This window comes from Micropterus salmoides, unplaced genomic scaffold, assembly GCF_014851395.1.
Source record: "Micropterus salmoides isolate LMB-PRFRI ecotype aquatic unplaced genomic scaffold, ASM1485139v1 Ms_hic_scaffold_2812, whole genome shotgun sequence".
Classification (NCBI taxonomy): domain Eukaryota; kingdom Metazoa; phylum Chordata; class Actinopteri; order Centrarchiformes; family Centrarchidae; genus Micropterus; species Micropterus salmoides.
The window spans coordinates 36,731-44,330 of NW_024042054.1; the positions used below are offsets into that span (position 1 = coordinate 36,731).

The 7,600-nt window shown below is 46.2% G+C and overlaps 3 non-coding genes across 3 annotated transcripts; all 3 read right to left on the minus strand.

Annotated features, from left to right (window-relative positions):
- Nucleotides 1-55: 55 nt before the first annotated feature.
- trnaf-gaa lies at nucleotides 56-128 on the minus strand. Its single transcript has one exon. It is a non-coding gene; the product is annotated as a tRNA-Phe (tRNA).
- A 1,090-nt stretch (nucleotides 129-1,218) lies between these two features.
- trnaf-gaa lies at nucleotides 1,219-1,291 on the minus strand. Its single transcript has one exon. It is a non-coding gene; the product is annotated as a tRNA-Phe (tRNA).
- A 2,695-nt stretch (nucleotides 1,292-3,986) lies between these two features.
- On the minus strand, nucleotides 3,987-4,059 carry trnaf-gaa. Its single transcript has one exon. It is a non-coding gene; the product is annotated as a tRNA-Phe (tRNA).
- Nucleotides 4,060-7,600: the final 3,541 nt, after the last annotated feature.

Consider the following 7,600-nt stretch of genomic DNA (forward strand, 5'->3'; position numbering starts at 1 on the left):
TAAAGCAAATATTTTGATTGTATTCCCTCTGTGCCATCAAAAGCCACCAGGCTCTTGCCGAAACCCGGGACCGAACCAGGGTCCTTTAGATCTTCAGTCTAACGCTCTCCCAGCTGAGCTATTTCGGCCACTGTTGCCTCATCTGCCCACCAGATGCCGATCTAGCATAGGATAACGTTTCTGAGATAACGCAGCACAGGTACTCTTGAGCTTTAAAGCAAATATTTTGATTGTATTCCCTCATCATTAAAAACATATACTTTTACCTAAATAGCATTTTAATCCAGTGTCTAAAAACGGTTTCCTAAATTAGATGGAATATGAAGTGCGGGGTGAGGGGGTCCCGTCTCAGGGCTATCCAATCCCTGTACATCCAAAGCGAGAACTGTGTCCGAGTACTCGGCTGTAAGTCGGACTTTTTCCAGGTGAGGGATGGCCTTCGCCAGGGCTGCGCTTTGTCACCAATCCTGTTTGCGATAGCCATGGACAGGATGACGAGGCGTAGTCGTGGTGGGGAGGGGTTGCGGTTTGGTATCTCGTCGCTGCTTTTTGCGGATGATGTGGTCCTGATGGCGTCATCGGTCCTTGACCTTCAGCTCTCACTGGATCGGTTGGCAGCAGAGTGTGAAGGAGCTCAGAGTAGAGCCGCTGCTCCTTTGCGTCGAAAGGAGCCAGTTGAGGTGGTTTGGGCATCTGGTAAGGATGCCTCCTGAACGCCTCCCTAGGGAGGTGTTCCAGGCACGTCCAGCTGGGAGGAGGCCTAGGGGAAGACCCAGGACTAGGTGGAGGGATTGTATCTCCACACTGGCCTGGGAACGCCCCGGGTCCAGCTGGGAGGAGGCCTAGGGGAAGACCCAGGACTAGGTGGAGGGATTGTATCTCCACACTGGCCTGGGAACGCCCAGGGATCCCCCGGTCAGAGCTGGTTAATGTGGCTCGGTAAAGAGAAGTTTGGGGTCCCCTGCTGGAGCTGCTGCCCCCGCGCCCGACCCCGGATAAGCAGATGAAGATGGATGGAAGGAATGTGTGTGGATGCAGTGTGGTGTAATATGCTGCCTGTTCAGGGAAAGTCAAGGCTTTTACAAAACACAATGGCTATAGTGGGTGTATTTCTCGGTTGAATCTCTTCTTTGGGTTTCACATCCACTGTTTCTTCGGAGCTTTAAAGCAAATATTTTGATTGTATTCCCTCTGTGCCATCAAAAGCCATCAGGCTCTTGCCGAAACCCGGGATCAAACCAGGGACCTTTAGATCTTCAGTCTAACGCTCTCCCAGCTGAGCTATTTCGGCCGCTGTTGGCCGATCTAGCATAGGATAACGTTTCTGAGATAACGCAGCACAGGTACTCTTGAGCTTTAAAGCAAATATTTTGATTGTATTCCCTCATCATTAAAAACATATACTTTTACCTAAATAGCATTTTAATCCAGTGTCTAAAAACGGTTTCCTAAATTAGATGGAATATGTAGTGCGGGGTGAGGGGGTCCCGTCTCAGGGCTATCCAATCCCTGTACATCCAAAGCGAGAACTGTGTCCGAGTACTCGGCTGTAAGTCGGACTTTTTCCAGGTGAGGGTTGGCCTTCGCCAGGGCTGCGCTTTGTCACCAATCCTGTTTGCGATAGCCATGGACAGGATGTCGAGGCGTAGTCGTGGTGGGGAGGGGTTGCGGTTTGGTATCTCGTCGCTGCTTTTTGCGGATGATGTGGTCCTGATGGCGTCATCGGTCTTTGACCTTCAGCTCTCACTGGATCGGTTGGCAGCAGAGTGTGAAGCGGTTGGGATGAGGATTCGCACCTCTAAATCTGAGGCCATGGTTCTCAGCAGGAAACGGGTGGGGTGCCAACTCCAGGTAGGGAATGAGTCCTTACCCCAAGTGAAGGAGTTCAAGTACCTCAGGGTCTTGTTCACGCGTGAGGGGAGACTGGAGCAGGAGATTGGCCGCAGAATCTGAGCAGCGGGGGCAGTATTGCACTCGCTTTACCGCACCGTTGTGACAAAAAGAGAGCCGAGCCGTAAGGCAAAGCTCTCGATCCGCCGGTCAATTTTCGTTCCTACCCTCACCTATGGTCATGAAGGCTGGGTCATGACCGACAGAACGAGGTCGCGGGTACAAGCGGCCGAAATGGGTTTCCTCAGGCGGGTGGCTGGTGTCTCCCTTAGAGATAAGGTGAGAAGCTCAGCCATCCGCGAGGAGCTCAGAGTAGAGCCGCTGCTCCTTTGCGTCGAAAGGAGCCAGTTGAGGTGGTTTGGGCATCTGGTAAGGATGCCTCCTGAACGCCTCCCTAGGGAGGTGTTCCTGGCACGTCCAGCTGGGAGGAGGCCTAGGGGAAGACCCAGGACTAGGTGGAGGGATTGTATCTCCACACTGGCCTGGGAACGCCCCGGGATCCCCCGGTCAGAGCTGGTTAATGTGGCTCGGTAAGAGAAGTTTGGGGTCCCCTGCTGGAGCTGCTGCCCCCGCGCCCCGACCCCGGATAAGCAGATGAAGATGGATGGAAGGAATGTGTGTGGATGCAGTGTGGTGTAATATGCTGCCTGTTCAGGGAAAGTCAAGGCTTTTACAAAACACAATGGCTATAGTGGGTGTATTTCTCGGTTGAATCTCTTCTTTGGGTTTCACATCCACTGTTTCTTCGGAGCTTTAAAGCAAATATTTTGATTGTATTCCCTCATCATTAAAAACATATACTTTTACCTAAATAGCATTTTAATCCAGTGTCTAAAAACGGTTTCCTAAATTAGATGGAATATGAAGTGCGGGGTGAGGGGGTCCCGTCTCAGGGCTATCCAATCCCTGTACATCCAAAGCGAGAACTGTGTCCGAGTACTCGGCTGTAAGTCGGACTTTTTCCAGGTGAGGGTTGGCCTTCGCCAGGGCTGCGCTTTGTCACCAATCCTGTTTGCGATAGCCATGGACAGGATGACGAGGCGTAGTCGTGGTGGGGAGGGGTTGCGGTTTGGTATCTCGTCGCTGCTTTTTGCAGATGATGTGGTCCTGATGGCGTCATCGGTCCTTGACCTTCAGCTCTCACTGGATCGGTTGGCAGCAGAGTGTGAAGCGGTTGGGATGAGGATTCGCACCTCTAAATCTGAGGCCATGGTTCTCAGCAGGAAACGGGTGGGGTGCCAACTCCAGGTAGGGAATGAGTCCTTACCCCAAGTGAAGGAGTTCAAGTACCTCAGGGTCTTGTTCACGCGTGAGGGGAGACTGGAGCAGGAGATTGGCCGCAGAATCGGAGCAGCGGGGGCAGTATTGCACTCGCTTTACCGCACCGTTGTGACAAAAAGAGAGCCGAGCCGTAAGGCAAAGCTCTCGATCCGCCGGTCAATTTTCGTTCCTACCCTCACCTATGGTCATGAAGGCTGGGTCATGACCGACAGAACGAGGTCGCGGGTACAAGCGGCCGAAATGGGTTTCCTCAGGCGGGTGGCTGGTGTCTCCCTTAGAGATAAGGTGAGAAGCTCAGCCATCCGCGAGGAGCTCAGAGTAGAGCCGCTGCTCCTTTGCATCGAAAGGAGCCAGTTGAGGTGGTTTGGGCATCTGGTAAGGATGCCTCCTGAACGCCTCCCTAGGGAGGTGTTCCAGGCACGTCCAGCTGGGAGGAGGCCTAGGGGAAGACCCAGGACTAGGTGGAGGGATTGTATCTCCACACTGGCCTGGGAACGCCCCGGATCCCCCGGTCAGAGCTGGTTAATGTGGCTCGGTAAAGAGAAGTTTGGGGTCCCCTGCTGGAGCTGCTGCCCCCGCGCCCCGACCCCAGATAAGCAGATGAAGATGGATGGAAGGAATGTGTGTGGATGCAGTGTGGTGTAATATGCTGCCTGTTCAGGGAAAGTCAAGGCTTTTACAAAACACAATGGTTATAGTGGGTGTATTTCTCGGTTGAATCTCTTCTTTGGGTTTCACATCCACTGTTTCTTCGGAGCTTTAAAGCAAATACTTTGATTGTATTCCCTCTGTGCCATCAAAAGCCACCGGGCTCTTGCCGAAACCAGGGATCGAACCAGGGACCTTTAGATCTTCAGTCTAACGCTCTCCCAGCTGAGCTATTTCGGCCGCTGTTGCCTCATCTGCCCACCAGAGGCCTATCTAGCATAGCATAACGTTTCTGAGATAACGCAGCACAGGTACTCTTGAGCTTTAAAGCAAATATTTTGATTGTATTCCCTCATCATTAAAAACATATACTTTTACCTAAATAGCATTTTAATCCAGTGTCTAAAAACGGTTTCCTAAATTAGATGGAATATGTATTGCGGGGTGAGGGGGTCCCGTCTCAGGGCTATCCAATCCCTGTACATCCAAAGCGAGAACTGTGTCCGAGTACTCGGCTGTAAGTCGGACTTTTTCCAGGTGAGGGTTGGCCTTCGCCAGGGCTGCGCTTTGTCACCAATCCTGTTTGCGATAGCCATGGACTGGATGTCGAGGCGTAGTCGTGGTGGGGAGGGGTTGCGGTTTGGTATCTCGTCGCTGCTTTTTGCGGATGATGTGGTCCTGATGGCGTCATCGGTCCTTGACCTTCAGCTCTCACTGGATCGGTTGGCAGCAGAGTGTGAAGCGGTTGGGATGAGGATTCGCACCTCTAAATCTGAGGCCATGGTTCTCAGCAGGAAACGGGTGGGGTGCCAACTCCAGGTAGGGAATGAGTCCTTAACCCAAGTGAAGGAGTTCCATGTTCCAGGCACGCCCAGCTGGGAGGAGGATCTTCAGGCTAACGCATTACCAGCTGAGCTATTTTAGGTGCTGTTGCTTTGTCTGCCCACCAGCGGTGTGTGACCTCTGACATGTATAGCAATTGTAAGTCGCTTTGGATAAAAGCGAATAAATATAAATGTAATGATTTATAGTTAACCTGAGTTTGATTGTGATTGGTTAATTCTGAACACAGCCGCATCCCCAGTTATAAGAGGGTGTGCACACTTGGGTTATTGTAAGGTTTTTATTTTTCATTTTTCCCCCTCGAAGATTTCAGTTTGTTTTTCTATTGAATTGTTCACATTATAGGTCACATTAAAGGTGGAAAAAGTTCTGACATGATTTATCTTTGTCTCATTATTTTACATCATAAGACCTTGGCATTTTACAGGGGTGTGTAGACTTTTTCTATTCACTGTACCTCTTTAACAATCTTTTTTTTAAAACAATCTCATGCAATAAATTCTATGTTCAGAACAGAAAATGTTTATTTCTTACCAGCATATACAAACGATATGCTTTGCATGAAAGCAAATAATTGTGGCCTTCATAGGAGTGTAATTTCCACATCTACATTTTCTTTTTGACCTGAACATGTTTCCTGCTCTAGGATTGATTCTCATATAAAAGGATCAAATTTAAACTCAGTCATTTTGAGTGAGTGTGTGTTTTTTCAGAAGTATCTTACTATCAACAGGATGGTCTAATTATTCAATCTATGATTGTATACTGACTCTGGCTGACCGTAAAAGCAGTCACGTCTGGCTGTATTTTAGCTGTGAAGGTAATAATGTTACTCTCTGTGATGTGTGTGCAAAGACAGTGAAACACTTTGGCAACACCGCAAACTTCACTAAACATATGAGATTAAGTCTAAATAATATGATGATATTGTTGAAGCAGCAGTTCTGAGCAGGATATTTTTTATCATAATTAAAGAATATTACAGTAGTTTGATGTCTTGTCATTATGCAGCGAGTGCTTGCTCTTGATGGGAATTGTTGGGCTTCTCTAAATAACAACACAGAGTACGGTCTAGACCTGCTATTTTATGAAAAGCGCTGTGAGATAACTGTTGTTGTGATTTGGCGCTATATAAATAAAATTAATTGAATTGAATTGAATTGAACAGATAGCTGTGGTAGCATTAGGCAAAGCCTAAAACAGGTTCATAAATATTTTTCCGTTACCATCAAGTTGTTTTACATGTAAAAGCTTCCACAATGACAGCATTGTTGTCTCTGATGAGGACTGCACTACAGAGCCATGCACAGACCTGGGACCGGACCAGGGTCGAGGTGAAGCAGAGGAGGGAGGGCTGCCAGGGTTAGAGGTAGGTTATTTTATTAAATTGGTGCAGAAAAATTGTTGAAAACATGAAAGATTTGTTTCAAGAGCCTGGAAACACCCCTGGATTTCAGTCAGGATGCTTTCTAATGCTCCTCTTTAAAAACTGAACTTGGCATGGGAATGTGTCCTTCTTGAGCTTCGTCAAGAAATATAGTCATTTCTGAGCTTTCTTCACCAGTGTGGAGATGTGAGATGACCAAATAAGTTTCTCTGCAATGCTGATTCCCAGGAACATGAAACTGTTCACCTGCTCCACCTCAGCTCCACTGATGTAGACAGGAGTGTGTGTCTTTATCTCCTTCTTGCTGAAATCAATAATCAGCTCCTCGGTTTTGGTGGCGCTGAGCAATAGGTCGTTCTCTGTGTACTGCACCTGTGAGCTCTGTTCTGTTTCATCACTTCATATTCACATTGTATTAACAACAGTCCACACTGAACTACAGGGAAACACTTTATTCACATTTTAGAAACACAAACAAAGAAAGCAAAGATCAAATACAGAACATGGGATTAAAGATTCATCTTGATGTCACCAGTTGTAAATCGTCCATTTTATCTGACATGGAACAAAACAAACACTTGGTTTGTCGACTTCTTTCAGAAACAAGAAAAAAACAACTACACTGTATCTACTATATACTATAAATTACACACTTTAAAGAACACAGTGGAACAAAGAAGACCCTGAATGTTATTTGAGTGATATAGACCAGAGTTTTGAAACAAATGATTCTACAGAGTCAGTGAGTAATTTGGCTTTTAAATTCCTGACTGGAACAATGTCTCAGAGGAGGTTAGTGATTATTGAAATCTCTTCTCAAAACTCACTTTTGTAGTGCAGCCTTACTGTGATCCTCTATCATACCTTCCCGCACTATGAGTCTACTGTCTTTTTTTTTTTTTACTATTGTTCCTATTTTTCATTTAAAATAACACTTTCAAGATTCCTGTTGTTTGTTGTTTTTACCCTGTAAAACACTTGCTGTTATGGAAATAATAAAACCATACAAATAATTCAAGTTTAACATTTCTCATATTGTCTAATCAATGACATATCCGCATTGGTCTATCTAAAAGAAGAAAAGTTTATTGTTACTACTGCAACAACTGTAACGTGCCCTGCTTTTTAACACTTGTTTGTTATAACTCTTAATTACCACCTATGAGGGATGATTATTATGTGTTTATTGGATTTTCTGGATTTCATATCAGCCTTAAACCCCAATAATGATCTGTGGTCATGTACCTGTTTTATTTTCTCCATCCTATGGTTTTAAACAAATTTTTTTACAGCCAGTCTGACCACATTATTACTAAACAAGTTACTTCTGCAGACACTGATAAAATATCAACAAAACAAACATACTGGAAGCAAACCTGGATATCCACTGGTTATTTTAATAAACTAAGGGAGCAAAAAGGCTTCAGTTAAATCCTTCATGTTCTAAAGTCTCTTTTTAGACAGTGTAAAGCATGGTTAGGGCAGTTTCAATAGTTAGTTAACTGCTAACATAACCTTCACCATCAGTACTGTTAATTGTTATAGTCACTC